The sequence below is a fragment of the Monodon monoceros genome, unplaced genomic scaffold, assembly GCF_005190385.1.
Source record: "Monodon monoceros isolate NGI ecotype Baffin Bay Population unplaced genomic scaffold, NGI_Narwhal_1 Super_Scaffold_11, whole genome shotgun sequence".
Lineage (NCBI taxonomy): Eukaryota > Metazoa > Chordata > Mammalia > Artiodactyla > Monodontidae > Monodon > Monodon monoceros.
Window position 1 is genome coordinate 60,661,793 of NW_021703767.1, and position 25,020 is coordinate 60,686,812.

Consider the following 25,020-nt stretch of genomic DNA (forward strand, 5'->3'; position numbering starts at 1 on the left):
ACCATGTTGCAGATCATCATTAAGTTTCTTAGTAAGATCTAGTGGTATTCAATGGAAAATCTAATTTGCCTAGCGATTTCTATAAAGAATTTCCTTTAACAATAATTGGGGATTTTAAGAACTACCCTTAAAAAAGAACTATTTCAAAATTCCTCTATTTAAATAGTAAACAACATGAACTATTTTGTAAGAAAATGGGCTGTGAGACTGGGAGTTACCAAATATACTAATTATTTACAGGGATAGGGTAGGGCACAAGGGGCCAATATGGGAATAGCTATGAATTGAACTAACTTGGATAGGCGTTCATTGACTGTAAAGCATTGATTCACAAAGCATGTGTTTGCCCAACAAAAGTACTGACAGAAAGAGTGTTTATTAAATCATATAGCAGTGCCACAGTTACAGAATCCAAGGTTTAAATGAATAGGTGGGTCATTCAGCAGTAGAGGGAGACTAAAGAGATCTTAGCTATGTTTTCTTTCTCTGTGTGCATGTGTGTGCACACAAAATAGGTCTATTCATTTCATACTCAACAAACATTTATTAAGCACCTACTTTGTGCTAGAAGCTATTACCAAAATAAATGATCCAGCTTTTTGTGATTATCCTCTCCACAGCTGTATCATAGAGATGCATAGTAATCTATACCTGACCAATGCATTATTACAAAAACTGAGAAAGTGGGTAGGAGGAGAGGATTGAAGGAGCAGCATCCTAAATTTCTCATTTTATACAGCATACAATTTCATTAATGTTGATAATTTTAAAAAATAGGTCTAAATATTTTTTAAAAATAACAGTAATCATTACTAGAAGAATAAACTGTGCTTTAAAACTCCCAAATTGGGCTTCCCTGGTGGCGCAGTGGTTGAGAGGCCACCTGCCGATGCAGGGGACACGGGTTTGTGCCCCGGTCTGGGAAGATCCCACATGCCGCGGAGCGGCTGGGCCCGTGAGCCATGGCCGCTGAGCCTGCGCGTCCGGAGCCTGTGCTCCGCAACGGTAGAGGCCACGACAGTGAGAGGCCTGCGTACCGCAAAAACAAAAAACAAAAAACAAAACAAACAAACAAACAAAAACCTCCCAAATTGCTAGATTGATAACAAATAAATAATATAGTCATATACCAAAAGAGAAAAAGAGAGAGAGAGAGGGCCAAGGATGCAGAAAAACATAGAAAGTAGTAAATAAAGTTTCTGAGATAGTACCAGATATAGTTTTTACAACAATAAATATTAAGTTAATTAGTTTATTATTAAAATAAACACTATAACATAGGCTTAAAAAACCCACAAAATCTAACCATAGGGTAGTAGTTTAAGAATACTAGTTTTGGTAGTGGAGAAAACTGAGCTCAAATATTACTTCTGCCATTTACTAGTCATACCCTCTTTCCTAAGAGAACATTTATTTAGCTTGTTTATATCAATTTCCTAGTTTATTAAATGTAAATAAAAATAACTGATTATAGAGAGAATTGAATAAAATAGTATCTATAAAGTTCAGTACCCAGCAACATTAAACATTCAATAATAATAACTATTATTTATAATATTTGTTTTAAAATGATGTATCTAAATGAAAGAGAGGTAAAAATCAAAGGAGTGTTGTTCAAGATATACTGATAACTGAAAAAACTGATACAATATAAAATGAATAAAACTAAAGAGGCAGAGTGAGACTTAAAAGAAAGTAATCCTTTCTGCAAAGAAAAAAGCAGTGAGGAGGGCTGAAGCCATAAGCCTACTGAAATCTGGATCCATAAGCACATAGAGGTGGCTGGGAGTCTAGGTCTTTGAAGTAATGGGGCCAAAAAGTTTCTATATGAAATGGTGGATCTAAGTCTGTCTTACTACTTCAACAAGAGTCTACACAAAGTATGACCAACTGCTGCCTGGGGCAATAGCTTATATAGAGCTGAAGGCACTGAAAGGTGGAAGGATGAAGATACAGCCTCAGCCTTGAGATCAAATATTCCTAAAGGTAAGCTGAAAGGACACCTTTGTAAGATTTGGATTAGGACTATTAAGCCAGGAATGCAGATAGGGGCAACTGGAAAACCATTAGTCAGGGAGGTATGAAAAAATTAAAAGAGAGAGAGAGAGGGAGCTTACCAACAGGCAAGACAAAACAGCCTTATGACCCACATCAACCTGCAAAACAAAATTCTAAAACATAGCAAGGTAGGTTTATTCCTAGGTATTTTATTCTTTTTGATGCGATGGTAAATGGGATTATTTCCTTAATTTCTCTTTCTGATCTTTCATTGTTAGTGTATAGGAATGCAAAACAACCACAAAATTAATAATTGGAACATTCACTCCAGATAAATTTGATTTTATAGAACTGTCTGACAATGACCTCAAAATGAGTAGATTTGCAATGTTCAGAGATAACTAAAAGAATCATACGTGTAAAAAGAACAAGAAATTATTAAATAAAAATAGACAAGATAAGAATAGATGAATAAAAATCAATCAGAAATCTTAAAAATGAAAAAAAATGTTCACTGTCATAAAAATGCAATAGATGGGATAATTTAAGATTGGGCAGTTTCAAGGAGAAGATTAAGTGAGTTGGAAAGTGATATTAAGGAATTCACTCAGAAAAAAAAATCACAGACAGTAAAATATGCTTTTAGAAAATGAAAAAGCGGTTGAGATATGGCAAATTGACTGGGAAACACCAAAATGTAGCTATAAAAATCCCAGAAGGATAAAATGAAGGTAATGACAAATATACAATAAAAGAAAAGAAATAGCTGAGAATTTTCCAGAATTAGAGTCTTGAGATTAGAAAATATATCCTTAGTTCATGACTGATAATTTAAAATAAATTCACATCTAAACACATTTCAGAGAAACTATAAGATATTAAGGATACAGAAAAACTCTAATAAGTTACCAGAGGGAAAAGGCAGAGTACTTAAAAAGAGATGAAAAATAGATCGATAGCAGACTTTTCTTAAGTAATGATAGTTGACAGAACAATAGTCTAAGATATGATTGAGTAGTATCTTCAAATGCTGAGCAAAAACACCCAATTAAATTGTTATTTAAGGTAAAAGATAAAATAAAGACATTTTTAGGTATACATAAAGAGTGTACTACCCAGGGCCCTCCCTAGAGAATTACAGAGAGATGTAATTCAACAAGAAGGAAAGTAAATCCAGAAAGGAAGCTATAGAATCCACAAATAATGGTGTGCATAGTATTAACTAAAACTCTGAGTAAATACAATAAAGTGTTGATTATAAAAATAAATGATAATTATTTTTGGACATGTTTAAAACAAATAAGTAAAACTAAAACTCTATTCAACAATTACAATAATGAGAATGATACTTAAGAAGTAGATAAAACATGCTAGACACATTTTTCTTTTTACATTAAGGACAAAGCCAGAAATACTAAGAAGTGGATTTTATTTTTTATTAGAAAAATATGTAGTTATGTATACATATAAAAATTTTAGTATGAGCACTAAAGAAAAAGATAAGCCACCTATGGACTTCAAGCCCAGCAGTAAAATCCATATACTAAAAAGAATTTTTAAAACATTTTTTTCAATCAAAGTTATATGAAACACATCTTATTATAGTGCAATTAAATTCAGAATCAGTAAAAAAAATAGAGGAAATATATGTTTAGAAAACAGAAATGTACACTTTTTTTATTTTTGGCCGCACTGAGTGGCATGCAGGATCTTAGTTCCCCGAACAGGGATCTCGAATCCACACCCCCTGCAGTGGAAGAACAGAGTCTTAATCACTGGACCACCAGGGAAGTCTATAGAAACATACACTTCTAAATAACTTAAGGGTTAAAAATAAATCAAAAGAGATATTACAAAATATTTAAAATTGAACAAAACTACACATCAACACATGCTATGCAGCTAATGAGAAACTTGAATGAGAATTTAGAGACCAATTTATTTTGAAAAACAATAAGAAGTATTAAAATTAAATGAGTAATAATTCAACTCAGGAATCTAGAAAAAATTATCTAAATAATAAAGTAGAGTGAAAAAAATAATGTTGACAAAAGCAGAAAGTAATGATATAGAATACAAAGACACAATAAAATAGATAAGCAAAATCAAAAGCCAACTTTTGAAAAGAGTTAATGCAACAGAAAAATGTCTGACAGCTATAAGAGAAGAGAAGAGGCTAACATAAATAATATTAGGAATAAGAAGGGGACATAATTAAAGATAAAATTAAAAATCATAAGACTTTATGAAGAGCTTTGTGCAAATAAAGTTAAAAGTGTAGATTAACTGTTAATTGTATATTTTCCAAAAACAACTTCTTAAAATTGACTTAAGAAGAAATATAACCCTTGAATAAACCAATAGCCATGGAAGAAAAGGAACTGATGATAATCAAAAGTCTACCCTACACTACCTACTCCCTACTAACCGAAAATAACAGGTCCAGATGATTTTAGAGGCAAATTTAACCAAGTCCTCAGAATAGGTAATCTGTATAATATAAAAACTATTTCAGAAATAGAAAAAAAAAATAAGAAAGAAATGTTGCTCAACTTATTTTGTGAGGTTAGTATTACCATCACACCAAAACTCTGTAACAACAGTTTTAAGAAAATTAAAGACTAATCTCCCCATGCAAACATACTATTAAACTATCAGCAAATTCAAGTCAAGAGTGGATTTAAAAAACACAACAGGACCAAGTAAAGTTTTTTGCAGGAATGTAAGAAGTGTTTACTATCAAGAAATGTATTAATATCACATAAAATATTAACATATTAATGGGAAATTTTAATCATATTATTGATGCAGAAAATGCATTATACAAACTTCAACTAGTATTCTTGATTAAAAATGTTTAGCAAACTTTAAATAGATGATGGAAAATTTCTTACAATAATTTTGATTTATCAAAATCCTAAGCAAATACCACATTTCCAAAGCATTTCCATTAAAGAAAGAAACAGAGCATTCCGAATATCACTGCTTCTACTCCATGCTATACAGAGGTCTCAGTAATGCAATATGACAGGAAAAAGAAATTGAACATTTAAGAATTGAAAGTTAAGAGACAAGTTGGAATTATTTACTGATGATATACATGTCTATGTAGAAAACCTAAGAGAATTTCAGTTTAGCCAGTGGAACTAATAAGAGAGTTCAGCAAAGTTGCTGAGTATACACCAATAATAACCAATAAACAATACAGTGGAAAACAGATTCTATACATAATATCATGAAAACTAAGTTACATGAGAGGAACTCTAACAAAACAGGTTCAAGCGAGACTTTTATGGTGAAAATTATAAAACATTATTAAAGAACTTGAAGGAAGAGCTGATTAAGTAGAGGAATATAGTCTTAATGTCAGAAAGACACAGGGTTATAAGAATATCCATTCTCCTCCAGATTATTCTCTAAAGTTAATGTAAATACAAACAAAATTCAGCAGGGCTTTTGCCAAACTTGACTGACTAACCCTAAAATTCATATTGAATAGCAAAAGGCCAAGAAGAGCCAAGAGAACTTTAAAGAACAATGTAGAGAGATTTACCTTACCAAATAACAAGAATATTATAAAGCTATGGTAATTAAGGTACTTCTGTGTTAGCACAAGAATAGAGAAACAGTCCACTGGATAAAGATCCTAATAAACAGATTTGATGTAGGCGAAAGATGGCATTACAAATTAGGGGGTAAGGATGACTAATTTGTTAAATGGTGCTGGGATAATTGGGTTATCCACATGGAAAAAGAATAAAATATGATGCATGTAAGATACCATATACAAAAATAAATGCCAAGAAGATTAGAGATCTAAATGTAAAAGGCAAAACTTTAAAACTGTTAGAAGAAAATATAGGAAGGTTTCTTAAGGATCTTGTCCTATGGAAGGATTTTTTAAAATGATATAAGAGCACAAACCATAAAGGAAAATATCAATAAATTTAACTGCATTAAAATTAGAAACTCTTAAAAATAAATGCTACTACAGACACAGTTAAAAGAGAAACTGAAAATTGGGAAAGGACATTTGCAATCTATATGGCCCAAAGGATGAGAATCCAGAATATTACAACCACCACCAAAACCAAAACCAAAAGCTGTCCAAAACAACAATAGCAAAACAAATACCCCAATAAAAACATGGGTGAATATACAAATAGGCAACACACATGAGGAAACCCCAGTGTAAAAAAGTGTAAAACATTTTAAACAATATATTATTCAATCCCCCTCAGTCTGACAAAAATGTAAAAACTTTGGCCATTCCAAAATGTTGTGAAGCATGTGGAGATCTCATAGATTGCTAATGAGAATGTAAATTGGTACTATCATTTTAAAGAGAGAAATTTTATAGTTCTTAGTAAAGTTAGTTAAGTTAAATTTAAAAAAATAAAAAATATATAATAAAAATTTCAAAATGCATTATTTCTTACAGTTTAGCATTTCCTCCTCTGTGTACAAACACGTACAAAAATGTTAACTGCAATTTTGGTGGTGATTGGGAAATACTGGAAATAATGTCTAACAATTAGAGACTCAGATTTTAGTGATACATACAGTAGAACGCATTTTATGTAAGTCATAATACATGGCTTATATAAAGCTAATTCATGATGACAGAGATCAGAAGAGTTTTGCTTGTTTTTAACGTTTTGTTAAAGTTTTGGAGGATATCGCCTATAAGGGGGCATGAGGGATTCTTCCTAGGTGTTGTGAATGTTTTGTATATCTTGGATTGAATATTGTCGCATGGATGTATACTTACATAAAAGCTCATCAAGCTATACACTTAATCTGTGTACTTCACCATATATAACTTAGAATAACATATGATAAAAAACAGGTTGGGAAAAAAATTTTCCACATTGATTGAGGTTTGCTTAACTTGGGTGCTGGATTCTTGTATGTTCACATTATTCTTTATACTTTTATATGCTTGAAATATTTTACATTAAAAAATTGATAAGACAAAGACTACTGCTTTTCCTAACTAGAATTAATCAAGGTAAAAGAAAGCACTAGTGTCATCTTCTCCTCTTCACTGTCCCTGACACTAGGTCCAACTATTCCAGGAATCAATAAACACTTCACAGCCAAACATACTAACAAAGCGATCAAAAGCAAAACTTTCAATTCATTTCTTGACTATGTGTAGAATCTAGGCTTTCTTAAGTGAATGACCAGCAGTATGTATTGTTGATACGATGCTACTAATGCACAAAGATCATTCATCCATTTAGGTTTTTCAACTGATGAAGTACGGGATGCATTGCCAAGGATTTTTTTGATGTGAATCAACAGGTGGTTTGGCATCAATATTGCTATTTGTTTCTGGGCTTCACCTCTGGTTTCAGAAAAGAAAAAGAGACGATACCTTTTCAATGTAGTATTTCAAGTCAACCATATGGAAAGCAAGGTTTTATTCCAGCCAATTCTCTTTCGCTCAAAACGTGGAGGAAAAGTGCCAGCCACTGCTACTCTCGCCACCAGCCATGGTACAGATGTTTGGAAAATGCGAAAATAGAGAAATGAAACAAAAAGAAAACCCTCAAAAATAAATTTTGCATAAGTGAAAAATAGAGTATATAATTATCATAGCTGCAAAAAGGTAAATGCATTTTGTAATTTTTTCCTTTGTGTTAAGCTGAAAGAACCAAAACAAACAAAAACATTGATGTTTTAACTTAATGTTTTGTTGAAACTGATGATTACGAAGACCAACTCAAACGTGGCTAAAAGTGGGAATAAAAAACAGATTTCTTTTAATCTGATAAAAGATTTTTTATCTCCAAAAATGTTAGAATATGACCTACTTGAATATTTATTAAAGGAATAATTATAGACCCATTTAAAAATACATGTTTTCAGATGCCAAAATAGGAATGGAGAGGTGTTTCTTTGAAATCTTGTAGGAGAAAAGAAATAATTGAAATTATAATAGTTCCTTATACGACTCAGATAAAATACAGCTTGGAAAGAAATGTCTCCATACTGTTCAAATGTATGTCCCTGAATTGGCTTAGCCAATTCGTAGACCTGGTTTTTCCAAAAGCAAATGTCCTATTAGATTTAAGCACATCGATGTAAATTACTCTTTGTTTAAAAGAAAGTTTTAAAAAAATAATGTAATTTCTGAGAGAATATTGCCTGAATTGAAAGTTAGACCTCGATTTAGGCCTAGCTCTGCCACAATTTTGTTGTGTACCTTTGTTCCTGTTATAACTGAGATGTTTGGGTCTCAGTGTCCACATCTGTAAAGTGGGAGTGTGACACAAAGACAAAGCCCTCTCATCGAGCTCCTTTCCAGCCCCACCATTCTATGAATCTAATGAAATTACTCCAGCATGAGAGTTTTTCTTTACTTCCTTCCTTTCTTAAAATAGACAATCAAATAAGTAAATATATATTAAAAGCACATACACTAATCATCTATCCCTCTGAATAGGAAGAGAGAACATTGTTTTTTGTTGCCATTATCTATTCCCTAACGTGTATTTAAAAAGAGAATTCCCATAAAAAAGACTTTTATTTTTTCCTGAATCAAAAATAGCATATCATTTCTTTGCCATTTACATTCTATTAAGAAAGAAAACAGAAAATCATTATAGAAATTATATTAGAAACTTTAAGAAGGAAGAAAAAAGTCACTAAAATTCCATTTAAAATTCAAATGGTTCATTTACATGCTTTCTTTGACAGAAGATATCACTGCCACCTCAAACTCCCTTCACTTCCTTTTCCAGGGGCAATATCCTTAACTGTGCAAACCAGGACCCTCGTCACACACCTTTCCCACCTGTCTTCTGAGGTAACAAAGCTGCGGTATAGATTACAGCCTGAGATACTTGGGATGGGAGTAAAACATTTCATCTGGGAGACAGTACTGTGATACATTTGCCAAATCTAGAAGAAAGTTAAGCCCCATCACTACTTTGGCAAGAAATTTCAGTTCTCATGGCTGAAAAATGATCATCATTTTTACACAAGACTTTTAAAAATGAAAGCACCTGGGGCGCCAGAAAGAAAATAAGTCTGAGAATGCAAGTTTTTCTGTCAATATTTAAACCAGATAAGACACTATCAATGCACCCTTAACCAAGGGTCTGAAAAGAATTCAGGGCACCTGACACCTTGGTGAATAAGAGAAGCTCAGCTTTATGAAAAGGCCAAAGTCTTTGGGGGCGAAATCTCCATTGTTCCAAGTGCTGATCCGCCTAAGACACCAGCAGAGGCAGAATGCTTGGAGGCAATAGGCAAGGCTCCTGTTACAGGCTCCAGCTCTGGTGTATATGCTGATAAGCCTGGGACCCACCAGACGCACACTCAGGAAACACCAAGGGTGGGTCCCCCTGGGAGCGGAGGGCTCCTCAAACAGGAAGGCGAGAGTCTGAAGTTGCACAGTGTATGAGCACTCCCTACTGGCTGCTGAGGTTGGAGATGAACTGGTGGTTTCTGAGAAAGGGCTGTCCCAGGTTTCTGTGAGGAGGCTGATGGACGTACCTCATTTTCTAGGGGATAAGGGCGTGGCTCTGATTAGGTTTAGATTGCTCCAGATGTCATGCTGAATGAGGAGGAGGTGAGGAAAGGCTATGGATGGGAGGAAATCCAAGAACTGGCAAAAACTGTGTAAAACTGGTACATAATTTTCATTAACTCTTCCAGGTACAGTATTCCGCCCTTATCTGAGGGGGAGAGATTCCAAGAACCCCAGTGGATGCCTGAAACTACGGATAGTGCCAAACCCCATATACACTATATTTTTTGCTATACATACATACCTATGATAAGCCAGACACAGTAAGAGATTAACAACAACTAATAATAAAATAGAACAAATATAACAATACACTGTAATAAAAGTTATGTGAATGTGGTCTCCCTGTCTCAAAATCTTTTTGTACAAATTTAATGACTTTTCCATCTTAACTGAGCACTTATCATGCACTGTGGCCATAGCTATTGCAGTTTGATGTGCGACAGCAAAACTAGCATGAATTTCTTTTTCCTTCTTCACAATTTCATGGATGGAAGATTTGTTCTTACCAGAGATCTTAGCAACCTCAGCATACGATTTTTTTTCATAAGTTGAGAACTTTCACCTTTTCAATTAAAGGAAACACATTATAGCTTCTCTTTGGCATATCTGATTTGCCAGCATCACTGCTCTTGTGCTCTGGGGCCATTACTAAGTAAAATAGGGTGACTTGAACACAAGCAATGCCGACTCAGTGGAGCTGATAACTGAGCCTCCTACTAAGTGACTAACTGACTCCTACTAAGTGACTATGCAGTAGGATACACTGGACAAAGGGATGATTCACATCCCAGGTGGAATGGTGTGAGAGTTCATCATGCTACTCAGAACGGTGCACAATTTAAAACGAATGAACTGTTTATTTCTGAAATTTTCCATTTACTATTTTCACGTTGCAGTTGACTGTGGGTAACTGAAACCAGCGAAGGTGAAACCGTGAATAAGGGGGGGCTTCTGTATTAACATTTTATAAAGTATATACAGACCTGTGTACGCACATGTGTGTGTTTGGGGTGAAGAGGGTGCGGGAGGAGATGAATTTCTATGTGGCTCATTTTTCCTAGCAACAGGAATCCTTGGGACAGTCCAATGTGCTTATACTATTTATGTTTTACTGGAAAAATCTCACCCATAAACTTGATGAAACTGCCTGGTGTGTTCACTATACCGCTGCACCTAAGCCCTAGACAGGTGGGCCCAAGCCTGGGGCAACAATATGCTATGTCCCCAATGCTCTGCTCTGTTTGGGTTCTTCTGTATAATAAGATGAAGGTCAAAATGGCAGCCTGCTAAAAGCAGAAGCATTTCAGTTGCAGGAATAACTTGCTTGTCATCAATTTGTTAATGCGATAGTCAAACATTTCTTTGACATGTACAGTATCAACTAACTTCAACAGATAAAGGGTCTAGAACAGGAAGATGCTGCAGATGCTTTAGCTCAGAGGAAGGCTTAGCAGAGCCAAAACGTCAGCAGGGCCTGTTTGTTCCATACTTTCCACTGGGCTCTGTGAAAGAAATGTTAGATTACTGCAATGACAAGTTTGTGACAAGCAAGTCATTTGTGCAACTGGTGCGCTCCTGTTTTTATCTGTTTACCATTCAGACTTGTGAATGCCATTTCAAGCACTTACAGGATTTCTGGCTCCCATTAAGGGGAAATGGTTTCTCCATGTTTAGAATTTTCTGCCTCAAAGAGAATTACTAGGCAATTATTTATCCCTGTGGTCACAGTGTCACACAAAAGCACTCTTGTGTTGTTTAGTCGGACTGAATCATGAAATGGAGTCCTGGGGACTGGATAGCTTGGAGCATCAGAAATTTCTCATCTAGTTTATTGGAATGACTACAAAGTAAGTCTGTAAGAGTCAATAAAATTGTGGCCAGCTTGAAATACCTTGCTCTTTTGCTCTGGGATCATATATCAAGGCCATATGTTTTAAGGCACATAAACTCACTTCTAATGAGTAGATCCTGAGAAGCCAAGGCCTATGTCACAGACACTGATGTGATCTAACATATGATAGTTTTGGTGACAAGGACTGCTTTAACTGTTGAGAAGGGGATTTACATGGCCTTCTCCCTGTGTTCTGTGGGTAATTAAAGGCCCATGCAGAAAACATTTTAGGTGTGTGGTAAAAGGTAATATCATAATCTAAAATTAACACTTGGGATCATCCTTCCTAGGCTGACTTTTGCATAGTAAATGGCAGATTTTGTATCAAGAATTCAAGACTGTCTCATGGGATTCTTCACCTGAGATTGCTGAGTGAATTTTCGTGAGTCATTTTAACCTCCTGGGAGGAGGGTACAAAATAATAATACCTGTTCCTTGTTTACCTGACATGAATGGTCTCAGGGTCAATGTTATAAAACATGAAGAATGCCTTCAGAACTCACGAACAATATTTCCTAAAAGTCATGTATTCTTTTTATGATTTAAAATTTTTGTCCATTGTTGGTACCGGATTTATAAATGATTCTAGGTATACCTCTTAAAGAGGTATACCTCTTAAAGAACATGGAAGCATGAAGTTTTGAAGCAGGGAGACAGATGCTCACAATATCTAGGGAAGCAAGTCAAAGCTGGAACAGAGGCTGGAATGTTAAGAACCAGCCAGAAAGTGATGATGTAAAATGAGGCAGAGCTTGGTATGGTGACTAGAGAATGTTACAGAAATGTATATTTGTCCCTGCTGAATAAAAAGTTTATTGTTAGTCATCATTTGCCAGGTACTGCATGCATTACACAATTTACGTGTCTAACATAATCTTTATAACAGCTCTATGGTGTGCATATTATCAATTATTTTTCACCTGTGGAGACTAAAACTTATAGAAATTTAAATACTTTACCATAAATCTGTAAGTAGCAAAGGTTTGAAACTATTTTCCCTTAATCCAAAGCCCTGATACTCTTAACCACTGAAGAACTGAAGTCACTTCCACTGCCTTCAGAAGACTTTTCTCTCTAGCTTACTGGGAAACATTTTAATCTGAAAATGTAGATATTTGAGAATTTGATACAAAAGGCCTGGTGAAAATATTCTGGCTCTAGCTGTGTTGCCATCCTTCTTAGGCCTCTGGGAAAGCTGAGCTTCATCAAGATGTCGTTCCTTTTGCCTCGGCCTGACCTATTCTGGCTTTAACACACTGGGGAAGAGGTGAAAGGGATTCTAACCTAATCATGTATCTTTGTGCCGTGAATGCAGGGTGTTTGGCTGTCTCTCCCTGTGTCCATGCCGACTCCTTTCTCTCTCTTCATGTGTATAGCCTTTAGTTCACCCTACTCTTTGCTCCTATGTTACCTCCAGGGAGCCTTCTTTTGTCACTTGTCTGCTATTGTTTTTAGATGGGGGAAGGGGCAGACATCTTTCTTACCATGACAAGGATTACTGAAACAGTCTAAACTTCAAACTTTGCACAGAATGTATCCTTTGTTCAGTCTTCTGCTTTGTTTCTCTTTAATGATAGCTTTGCCACAGGTTCTTCCTATGCAACTCAGAGCTATGCAAATCAAACTGGTAAGTAAGACTTTGCAGCTGTTCTATCTTAAAATGATAGGTGTCCAAGAGGTGGAGGCCTGAGTGAGGCATGTCTTCTGAATATTACATGTCTAATGGCTGCTTTCCTTGCATGAGTAGCAAAAAATGAGCTCAGTGAGATTCCTGGGTCTCTTTTTAGTGTGTGCTCAGGGTGGATCCCAAGAGGTTTTAGCTTACACAAACTTTTTGTTTCATGATATTTCTAATTTAAAAAAAAAAAAATTTACTTCTAGGGGTTTCCCCAAGCACAAGATTCTTACTTAAAAGTTACTCAAAAAGACACCATGCATCATGCAGAATCATAAAATCACAGGGCAGTGTGTAAAGGACCCTAAAACCCCGTGGTCTGAGTCTTGATCTGGTGTCTGAGTTTGCTCATTGCAGTCATTCAGCCTCTGCTGCACACCGCAAGGGGAATGTTGCTTTCAACCTCACAGACAACCCAGTCCTGCTCTAGGACACTTCTGTTTGTACAAAATGTTCTTCCTTATATTAAACCTTAACATGTCTTTCTAAAATTCCCCATCATGGCTTCTCGTTCTTTTTTACCACACTTTTCAATCCTGAGAGCTTCAGGGAATTAATAGTTTAATGGCTCATTTGGTGACAATTCTTATGCATTTCATATACCAACAAGGGGTTTAGATTGTCTTGCCTTGTCCCTCTTCCCTCACCACACGTAAGTTAAATTCCCATTCTACCCCTCTGACAACCCTGGGAAGAATGAAAGTCAGTAAGTCTACCCAGTTTTTTCATTTCCATTTGGATGTAGATAACACGTGTGACAAAGCATTCTTAATCTCTTCGATTTTCTGTCCAACTCTGTGGAAGTTTTGCTAGACAACCTCAGGCAGACTTGACAACTATAGCTATTCATAGGGTGACCACACAGTTTACTGTCCAAATGGGGACACTTTTTGAGGGTGAAAGGACCCTATAAATAATTATACCAAGACCACAGGCAAAACCCAGAAATGTCCCAGGCAAATCTGTACAATACTTTTCATCTACCTTTACTCCAACACCCATCTCTTCGCACCTTAGTTCTCTGTTTCCAAGTCTGCTTCTCCCAACAGTCTGTGAGCACTCTTTAGTGATGGACACATTTATCTGTGTACCTCTAGTTCCTAGAAGAGTACTTCGCAAGTAGGAAGAGCTTGGTGTATATATATTTTTAAATGAGGATATACTTTTTCCTACTTGTTTACTGTGGACTTCTCCCCTTATTTCTATAAGCAAATTCCACCAACACATGTTGGCTTCATATTTTTGGAGATGAAGCAAAAATACTAAGGAGGGGAGGGGAATGATTTAAGTTTAATAGAAATGAGCTTGACTTTGAATATTGAGAGCAACAGGCAGAGTGAAATGTGCTAACTTTTCCACTAAAAGTCTACTCTACCTCTTTACAGAACACTGAAAATATGTTCTAATCTCCTTGTTCATAAGTAATTTTTTTCAGCAGCTGTACCCACAATTCCAAGTTTGTAGTAAATCAATTATTATAGGCAATGATGGTAATATAGTGTGACGGTTACATATATGTGATCATATGGAACAAAGGGTAACATAGTGTGATTCCTGAGAATTCTCCACTAAAACATTGGTGGCACTTCTGTTGCTTTCACCTTGGCCAACCACATTTAGCAGTCCTGGTGGCTTTTAGTAGTGTTTGCTTCTGAATAACAGTGGTTTTTAAAAAGACAGAGAAGAAGAAAGTCCTGAAAAATGAGAATCACCTACAGAAGTCATTGCTTCCCTTCACCCTGACACATTTAAACCATTCCATAAAGATGTGAGTCCATACTGTTTAGGTTAAAGAACTTCAGAGAAGACAAACCCAGAACTTCCCTTTCAGTGTTTAGAAGCCTCACTATCAAGAGCTTACCTCATTATCAAACCTAAAGATTTTCTGTTGCAGTGTAAGCCTATTTCATCACTATGGGGCCTCAGTGAAGAAAAGAAAGTCTCATTTCTTACTTCCCATAACTTGCTTAAAAATCAATCTTAGCTCACTATCTCAATCTTTTTTTTTTTTTTTTTTTCTGTTAGGATGAAAAAATTCAATGGTTTGACTTTTCCTTAAAGACTTTTTTTCAGAATTTTATTTTATTTTCTAAAATTAATTTTTATTGTAGTATAGTTGATTTATAATGTTTTTTTAACATCTTTATTGAAGTATAATTGCTTTACAATGTTGTGTTAGTTTCTGCTGTACAGCAAAGTGAATCAGTTATACATATACATATATCCACACTTTCTTAGATTCTTTTCCCATATAGGTCATCACAGAGTATTGAGTTCCCTGTGCTTGTATACAGTAGGTCCTTATTAATTATCTATTTTATATATAGTAGTGTGTATATGTGAATCCAAATCTCCCAATTTATCCCTCCCCCCTGCTTTCCCCCTTGGTAACCATAAGTTTGTTTTCTACATCTGTGACTCTATTTCTGTTCTATAAATAAGTTCATTTGTACCATTTTTTTTAGATACCACATATAAGCAATATCATATGATATTTGTCTTTCTCTGTCTGACTTCATTCATATGACAGTCTCTAGGTCCATCCATGTTGTTGCAAATGGCATTATTTCATTCTTTTTTATGGCTGAGTAATAGTCCATTGTATATGTGTACCACATCTTCTTTATCCATTCATCCATTGATGGACATTTAGGTTGTTTCCATGTCTTTGAATTTAAATTTTACTGGGATGGGGTTTAATAACTCTTTCTCTCCAGAATGTTCATATCCAATTTCAGCTGAATATCAAACAAGCATGATTAAGTGTCTGATCCATGCTCAGAGGAAATGGTAGAGATATCTATATTCTTCATGCTTCTTATACAGTCCACTATTACAGCTATGTTTAAATTTCAGTTTTACATTTCACACTCCTGAGTTACTTTCTATGCTCTACTTCTAGATGTTATTTTGCCCACAAAGCTAGCCATTCCTTATTTTCAGTCCATCAGTGACATTTACAAAACAATCATGGATAATGGAAAATATAAGACTTGCAAGAAGATTAAAAGAAACAAAGTTATAAGCCTTCCCTTACATATGGCAAACTTATAGAGAAAGAAGACAACCTCATAGAAAAGAAGCAACGGGGATATGCATATTCCGGTACGTGGTGTTACTTTAGCAGCTATTAAGATGTGCAAGCTAACATGGCTATATGAATTCAGATATAAACGATGAGAGAGTAGTGAGACAAGTTGCCACTTGTGAGGTTTATTTTCCTTCCTGAGAATATTAACATTAACTTCTATTTAACAACATTCTGTTGATTTTCTGTTTTAGGGAGTGTTCATTTTAAATTTGTCCTTTTTCTGAAGTGGTTGGTTATAACTATGTCTCAAATTGCTGCTATTTGGACACTGTGCATAAAAGCACTGTACTTTGAAAGCATGCATTCCCTGTCCTCAACATATAAAACAGTGATTTACAACTAACTGTTTAGAATCTCTGGTGCCCTCTTGTTCATGTGATTTGCATCACTTTTCCTTGACTACTCCTTCTTAAAATATAATTTTTATATTAAAATGCATTTTATTTTGAGATTTTTGAAATGCTGCCACCAATAATTTAGAATACACTGGGTTTGTTAATATTGGAAAACATGTGTCTAGTTAATCAAGGTAATCGAAAACCAGAATCCAGAATGGCATACCATTTCTCCATTTCTCCATATTGACTCCTGAGAATTCTGAAGTGCTTGGCACCAAATAGGTTAGAAATTGGTTTTGTTTGCTTATTTGTTTTTTGTCATTTGAGACAAAATCGAAAGCTTTGCTATTTATGTGGAGTTAGATTATAACTCTAGCTTTGCCTTAGTTCACCAGAGCTCTCATTGGACCAAGAAAGAAGACAAGGTATTATATATCATGGCATTGTGCTGGTTAATACCTAGAGTCCTGGTATTGTCAAAGGATTGCCAAATAAGTTTTACCAGGGCTTTCCTGGGATATTTTGTTTCACATAGGTTAGATTTCCATGATTATAACTTGTAGATAGCAGTATTAAAATGGTTGTAAATGGTGCAGTTTCCCAAATAGTGAGTTTCATTTTGGCAGAGAAGAGACAGTGAAGGTAAATATAAAAGTATCATCACCCGCAAGCCAGAAAGATGAGCTAGAGCAAAACTGTACCTTTCTTGGGTGATCAGCCACAGAGAACCATTTTTAAAATTGAAGTATAATTGATTTACAATGTTGTATTAGTTTCTGGTATACAGCAAAGTGATTCAGTTATATATATATATATATATATTCTTTTTCATATTCTTTTCCATGGTGGTTTATTACAGCATATTGAATATTGTTCCCTGTGCTATACAGTAGGACCTTGTTGTTTATCTGATTTACAATCTTGTATTAGTTTCTGGTATACAGCAAAGCGATTCAGTTATATATATATATATATATATATATATATTCTTTTTCATATTCTTTTCCATGGTGGTTTATTACAGCATATTGAATATAGTTCCCTGTGCTATACAGTAGGATCTTGTTGTTTATCTATTATATATATAAAAGTTTGTATCTGCTAATCTCAAACTCCTAATTTATCCCTCCCCTACCCCCTTTCCCCTTTGGTAACCATAAGTTTGTTTTGTATGTCACAGAGCACCATTTATATAAGAATTTGAATTTCTATACTGACCTTATTTTCAAATTGCATTGAATATAAATATAATAATGCTGTTAATAAGCAGTTCATTTACTAAAATTATAGAGAAATTTTCTCCAAAATAGATTACTTAGTCCAATCTATTACTTTGTCTAATCTATTCTCTATTTTGTCCCATATATTGTTTTACAGAATTTTATTCTATAAAAATCTATATCATATAGTTTCTAAACAGCATAATCTATTCTTTGTTTTTTAAAATAAATTTATTTATTTTATTTTATTTATTTTTGGCTGCGTAGCATCTTCCTTGCTGCACACGGGATTTATCTAGTTGTGGTGAGCGGGGCCTACTCTTTGCTGCAGTGCACTGGCTTCTCATTGCGGTGACTTCTCTTGTTGCAGAGCATGGACTCTAGGCACGCGGGCTCAGTAGTTGTGGTGCACAGGCTTAGCTGCTCCGCGGCATGTGGGATCTTCCTGGACCAGGGCTCGAACCCAAGTCCCCTGTATTGGCAGGCAGATTCTTAACCACTGAGCCACCAGGGAAGCCCAGTATAATCTATTCTTATACCCAATCTGTTCCACTCCCAACATACAATTCTAAGCGACTCACATACATAATGCCACATTCATTATTTTGGGGCACATAAATGGTCTCTGGGTCCATGACTGCTAGTTAAGCAGGTAGCTTCCAAGCCACTATTACATGAGTAGAAACTGAAAACTATATACTTTATAATTATTGGATAAAAGAAGACTTTCACTATGGAGGAGCATATAGTTATTTCAAAAGCAACGGCCTCGGAGGAGGAGCTTCAAGATGGCGCAAGAGTAAGACGCGGAGATCACCTTCCTCTTCACAAATACATCAGAAATACATCTACATGTGGAACAGCTCCTACAGAACACCTACTGAATGCTGGCAGAAGACCTCAGACTTCCCAAAAGGCAAGAAACTCCCCACGTACCTGGGTAGGGCAAAAGAAAAAAGAAAAATACAGAGACAAAAGAATAGGGACGGGACCTGCACCAGTGGGAGGGAGCTGTGAAGGAAGAAAGGTTTCCACACACTAGGAAACCCCTTTGTGGGCGGAGACTGCGGGTGGTGGAGGGGGGAAGCTTCGGAGCCCCGGAGGAGAGCGCAGCAACAGGGGTGCAGAGGGCAAAGCGGAGAGATTCCAGCACAGAGGATCGGTGTCAACCAGCACTCACCAGCCCGAGAGGCTTGTCTGCTCACCCGTTGGGGCGGGCAGGGGCTGGGAGCTGAGGCTTGGGCTTCGGTCGGATCCCAGGGAGAGGACCTGGGTTGGCGGCTCGGGCTAGTGCGCCATGGCTAGACGGGAGGGAGTCCGGGAAAATGTCTGGAGCTGCTGAAGAGGCAAGAGACTTTTTCTTCCCTCTTTGTTTCCCGGTGCGTGAGGAGAGGGGATTAAGAGCGCCACTTAAAGGAGCTCCAGAGACGGGCGCGAGCCGCGGCTAAAAGCGCGGACCCCAGAGACGGGCATGAGACACTAAGGCTGCTGCTGCCACCACCAAGAAGCCTGTATGCAAGCACAGGTCAATATCCATACCTCCCCTCCCGGGAGACTGTGCAGCTCGCCGTGCAGGCCTCTGCCACCGCAGGCTCACCCCGCACTCTGTGCCCCTCCCTCTCCCCCGGCCTGAGTGAGCCAGAGCCCCCGAATCAGCGGCTCCAACCCCGTCCTGTCTGAGCGATGAACAGATGCCCTCAGGTGACCTACACACGGAGGTGGGTTCAAATCCAAAGCTGAACCCCGGGAGCTGTGCGAACAAAGAAGAGAAAGGGAAATCTCTCCCAGCAGCCTCAGGAGCAGCGGATTAAATCACCACAATCAACCTGATGTACCCTGTGTCTGTGGATTACAGGAATAGACAACAAATCATCCCAAATTGAGGAGGTGGAGTTTGGGAGCAAAGATATATATTGTTTTCCCTTTTTCTCTTTTTGTGAGTGTGTATGTGTATGCTTCTGTGTGTGATTTTGTCTGTATAGCTTTGCTTTTACCGTTTGTCCTAGGGTTCTGTCCGTTTAGTTTTTACTTTTAAAAATTTTTTTCTTAATAATTATATTTGATTTTAATAAATTTTATTTTACTTCATTTTATTTTATCTTCTTTCTTTCTTTCTATTTTTTCTCCCTTTTATTCTGAGCCATGTGGATGAAAGGTTCTTGGTGCTACAGCCAGGAGTCAGGCCTGTGCATCTGAGGTGGGAGAGCCAACTTCAGGACACTGATCCACAAGAGACCTCCCAGCTCCATGTAACACCAAATGGCGAAAATCTCCCAGAGATCTCCATCTCAACACCAAGACCCAGCTTCACTCAACGACCACCGGCAAGCGAAAGTGCTGGACACCCTATGCCAAACAACTAGCAAGACAGGAACACAACCCCATCCATTAGCAGAGAGGCTGCCTAAAATCATAATAAGGCCACAGACACCCCAAAACACACCACCAGACATGGACCTGCCCACCAGAAAGACAAGATCCAGCCTCATCCACCAGAACACAGGCACTAGTCCCCTCCACCAGGAAGCCTACACAACCCACTGAAACAACCTTAGCCACCGGGGACAGACACCAAAAACAATGGGAACTACGAACCTGCAGCCTGTGAAAAGGAGACCCCAAACACAGTAAGTTAGGCAAAATGAGAAGACAGAAAAACACACAGCAGATGGATGAAGGAGTGAGGTAAAAACCCACCAGACCTAACAAATAAAGAGGAAATAGGCAGTCTACTTGAAAAAGAATTCAGAATAATGATAGTAAAGATGATTCCAAATCTTGGAAATAGAATAGAGAAAATACAAGAAATGTTTAACAAGGACCTAGAAGAACTAAAGAGCAAACGAACAATGATGAACAACAAAATAAATGAAATTAAAAATTCTGTAGAAGGGATCAATAGCAGAATAACTGAGTCAGAAGAACGGATAAGTGACCTGGCAGGTAAAATAGTGGAAATAACTACTGCAGAGCAGAATAAAGAAAAAAGAATGAAAAGAACTGAGGACAGTCTCAGAGACCTCTGGGAAAACATTAAATGCACCAACATTCGAATTATAGGGGTTCCAGAAGAAGAAGAGAAAAAGAAAGGGACTGAGAAAATATTTGAAGAGATTATAGTTGAAAACTTCCCTAATATGGGAAAGGAAATAGTTAATCAAGTCCAGGAAGCACAGAGAGTCCCATACAGGATGAATGCAAGGAGAAACACGCCAAGACACATGTTAATCAAACTATCGAAAATTAAATACAAAGAAAAAATACTAAAAGCAGCAAGGGAAAAACAGCAAATAAAACACAAGGTAATCCCCATAAGGTTAATAGCTGATCTTTCAGCAGAAACTCTGCAAGCCAGAAGGGAGTGGCAGGACATATTTAAAGTGATGAAGGAGAAAATCCTACAACCAAGATTACTCTACCCAGCAAGGATCTCATTCAGATTTGATGGAGAAATTAAAACCTTTACAGACAAGCAAAAGCTAAGAGAATTCAGCACCAGCAAAGCAGCTTTACAACAAATGCTAAAGGAACTTCTCTAGGCAGGAAACACAAGAGAAGGAAAAGACCTACAATAACAAACCCAAAACAATTAAGAAAACGGGAATAGGAACATGAATATCGATAACTACCTTAAATGTAAATGGATTAAATGCTCCAACCAAAAGACATAGACTGGCTGAATGGATACAAAAACAAGACCCGTATATATGCTGCCTACAAGAGACCCACTTCAGACCTACCTAGGGACACATACAGACTGAAAGTGAGGGGATGGAAAAAGATATTCCATGCAAATGGAAATCAAAAGAAAGCTGGAGTAGCAATACTCATATCAGAAAAAGTAGACTTTAAAATAAAGACTATTACAAGAGACAAAGAAGGACACTACATGATGATCAAGGCATTGATCCAAGAAGAAGATATAACAATTGTAAATATTTATGCACCCAACATAGGAACACCTCATTACATAAGGCAAATGCTAACAGCCATAAAAGGGGAAATCAACAGTAACACAATCATAGTAGGGGACTTTAACACCCCACTTTCACCAATGGACAGATCATCCAAAATGAAAATAAATAAGGAAACACAAGCTTTAAATGATACATTAAACAAGATGGACTTAATTGATATTTATAGGAAATTCCATCCAAAAACAACAGAATACACATTCTTCTCAAGTGCTCATGGAACATTCTCCAGGATAGATCATATCATGGGTCACAAATTAAGCCTTGGTAAATTTAAGAAAATTGAAATCGTATCAAATATCTTTTCTGACCACAATGCTATGAGACGAGATATGAAATACAAGCAGATGGAGGCTAAACAATACACTACTTAGTAACAAAGAGATCACTGAAGAAATCAAAGGGGAAATCGAAAAATAACTAGAAACAAATGACAATGAAAACACGACAACCCAAAACCTATGGGATGCAGCAAAAGCAGTTCTAAGAGGGAAGTTTATAGCAATACAATCCTACCTTAAGAAACAAGCAGCATCTCAAATAAACAACCTAACCTTACACCTAAACCAATTAGAGAAAGAAGAACAAAAAACCCCCAAAGTTAGAAGAAGGAAAGAAATCATAAAGATCAGATCACAAATAAATGAAAAAGAAATGAAGGAAATGATAGCAAAGATCAATAAAACTAAAAGCTGGTTCTTTGAGAAGATAAAATTGATAAACCATTAGCCAGACTCATCACGAAAAAAAGGGAGAAGACTCAAATCAATAAAATTAGAAATGAAAAAGGAGAAGTAACAACTGACACTGCAGAAATACAAATGATCATGATAGATTACTACAAGCAACTCTATGCCAATAAAATGGACAACCTGGAAGAAATGGACAAATTCTTAGAAATGCACAACCTTCTGAGACTGAAGCAGGAAGAAACAGAAAATATGAACAGACCAATCACAAGCACTGAAATTGATATTAAAAATCTTCCAACAGACAAAAGCCCAGGACCAGATGGCTTCCCAGGCGAATTCTATCAAATATTTAGGGAAGAGCTAACACCTATCCTTCTCAAACTCTTCCAAAATATAGCAGAGGGAGGAACACTCCCAAACTCATTCTACGAGGCCACCATCACCCTGACACCAAAACGAGACAAAGATGTCACAAGGAAAGAAAACTACAGGCCAATATCATTGATGAACATAGATACAAAAATCTGCAACAAAATACTAGCAAACAGAATCCAACAGCACATTTAAAGTATCATACACCATGATCAAGTGGGGTTTACCCCAGGAATGCAAGGATTCTTCAATATACGCAAATCAATCAATGTGATACACCATATTAACAAATTGAAGGAGAAAAACCATATGATCATCTCAATAGATGCAGAAAAAGCTTTCGACAAAGTTCTATACTAATTTATGATAAAAACACTTCAGAAACTAGGCATAGAGGGAACTTACCTCAACATAATAAAGGCCATATATGACAAACTCACAGCCAACATTGTTATTAATGGTAAAAAAATGAAACCATTTCCTCTAAGATCAGGAACAAGACAAGGTTGCCCACTCTCACCACTATTATTCAACATAGTTTTGGAAGTTTTAGTCACAGCCATCAGAGAAGCAAATGAAATAAAAGGGATCCAAATCGGAAGAGAAGAAGTAAAGCTGTCACTGTTTGCAGATGACATGATAATATACATAGAGAATCCTAAAAATGCCACCAGAAAACTACTAGAGCTAATCAATAAATTTGGTAAAGTAGCAGGATACAAAATTAATGCACAGAAATCTCTAGCATTCCTATACACTAATGATGAAAAACCTGAAAGTGAAATTAAGAAAACACTCCCATTTACCACTGCAACAAAAAGAATAAAATATCTAGGAATAAACCTACCTAAGGAGACAGAAGACCCTTATGCAGAAAATTATAAGACACTGATGAAAGAAATTAAAGATGATACAAATAGATGGAGAGATATACCATGTTCTTGGATTGGAAGAATCAACATTGTGAAAATGACTCTACTACCCAAAGCTATGTACAGGTTCAATGCAATCCGTATCAAACTACCAGTGGCAATTTTTACAGAACTAGAACAAAAAATTTCACAATTTGTGTGGAAATGCAGAAGACCCCGAATAGCCAAAGCAAGCTTGAGAAAGAAAAATGGAGCTGGAGGAATCAGGCTCCCTGACTTCAGACTATACTACAAAGCTACAGTAATGAAGACACTATGGTACTGGTACAAAAACAGAAACATAGATCAATGGAACAGGACAGAAAGCCCAGAGATAAACCCACGCACATATGGTCACCTTATCTTTGATAAAGGAGGCAAGAATATACAGTGGAGAAAAGACAGCCTCTTCAATAAGTGGTGCTGGGGAAACTGGACAGCTACATGTAAAAGAATGAAATTAGAACACTCCCTAACACCATACACAAAAATAAACAAAATGCATTAAAGACCTAAATGGAAGGCCAGACACTATCAAACTCTTAGAGGAAAACATAGGCAGAATACTTTATGACATAAATCACAGCAAGATCCTTTTTGACCCACCTCCTGAAGAAATGGAAATAAAAACAAAAATAAACAAATGGGACCTAATGAAACCTCAAAGCTTTTGCACAGCAAAGAAAACCATAAACAAGACCAAAAGACAACCCTCAGAATGGGAGAAAATATTTGCAAATGAAGCAACTGACAAAGGATTAATCTCCAAAATTTACAAGCAGCTCATGCGGCTCAATATCAAAAAAACAAACAACTGAATCCAAAAATGGGCAGAAGACCTAAATGGACATTTTTCCAAAGAAGATATACAGTTTGCCAACAAACACATGAAAGAATGCTCAACATCATTAATCATTAGAGAAATGCAAATCAAAACTACAATGAGATATCATCTCCCACCAGTCAGAATGGCCATCATCAAAAAATCTACAAACAATAAATGCTGGAAAGGGTGTGGAGAAAAGGGAGCCCTCTTGCACTGTTGGTGGGAATGTAAATTGATATAGCCACTATGGAGAACAGTAGGGAGGTTCCTTAAAAAACTAAAAATAGAACTACCATATGACCCAGCAATCCCACTACTGGGCATATACCCTGAGAAAACCATAATTCAAAAAGAGTCATGTACCAAAATATTCATTCAGCTCTATTTACAATAGCCAGGACATGGAAGCAACCTAAGTGTCCATCTAAAGATGAATGGATAAAGAAGATTTGGCCCATATATACAATGGAATATTACTCAGCCATAAAA

At 36.4% G+C, this 25,020-nt stretch overlaps 1 protein-coding gene across 21 annotated transcripts in view; it reads right to left on the minus strand.

Moving 5' to 3' along the window:
• ZBTB20 (zinc finger and BTB domain containing 20) overlaps positions 1 to 25,020 on the minus strand; it is an 820,261-nt gene that overhangs the window by 247,415 nt on the left and 547,826 nt on the right. For 3 of the 21 annotated variants that reach the window (XM_029213646.1, XM_029213651.1, XM_029213653.1), the window contains one exon: positions 7,379 to 7,478. The exons of the other annotated variants lie outside the window; for them this stretch is intronic. The gene's annotated coding sequence lies outside the window, so the exon portion shown is untranslated. The remainder of the gene's footprint in view (positions 1 to 7,378; positions 7,479 to 25,020) is intronic. 21 annotated transcript variants of the gene reach the window in all.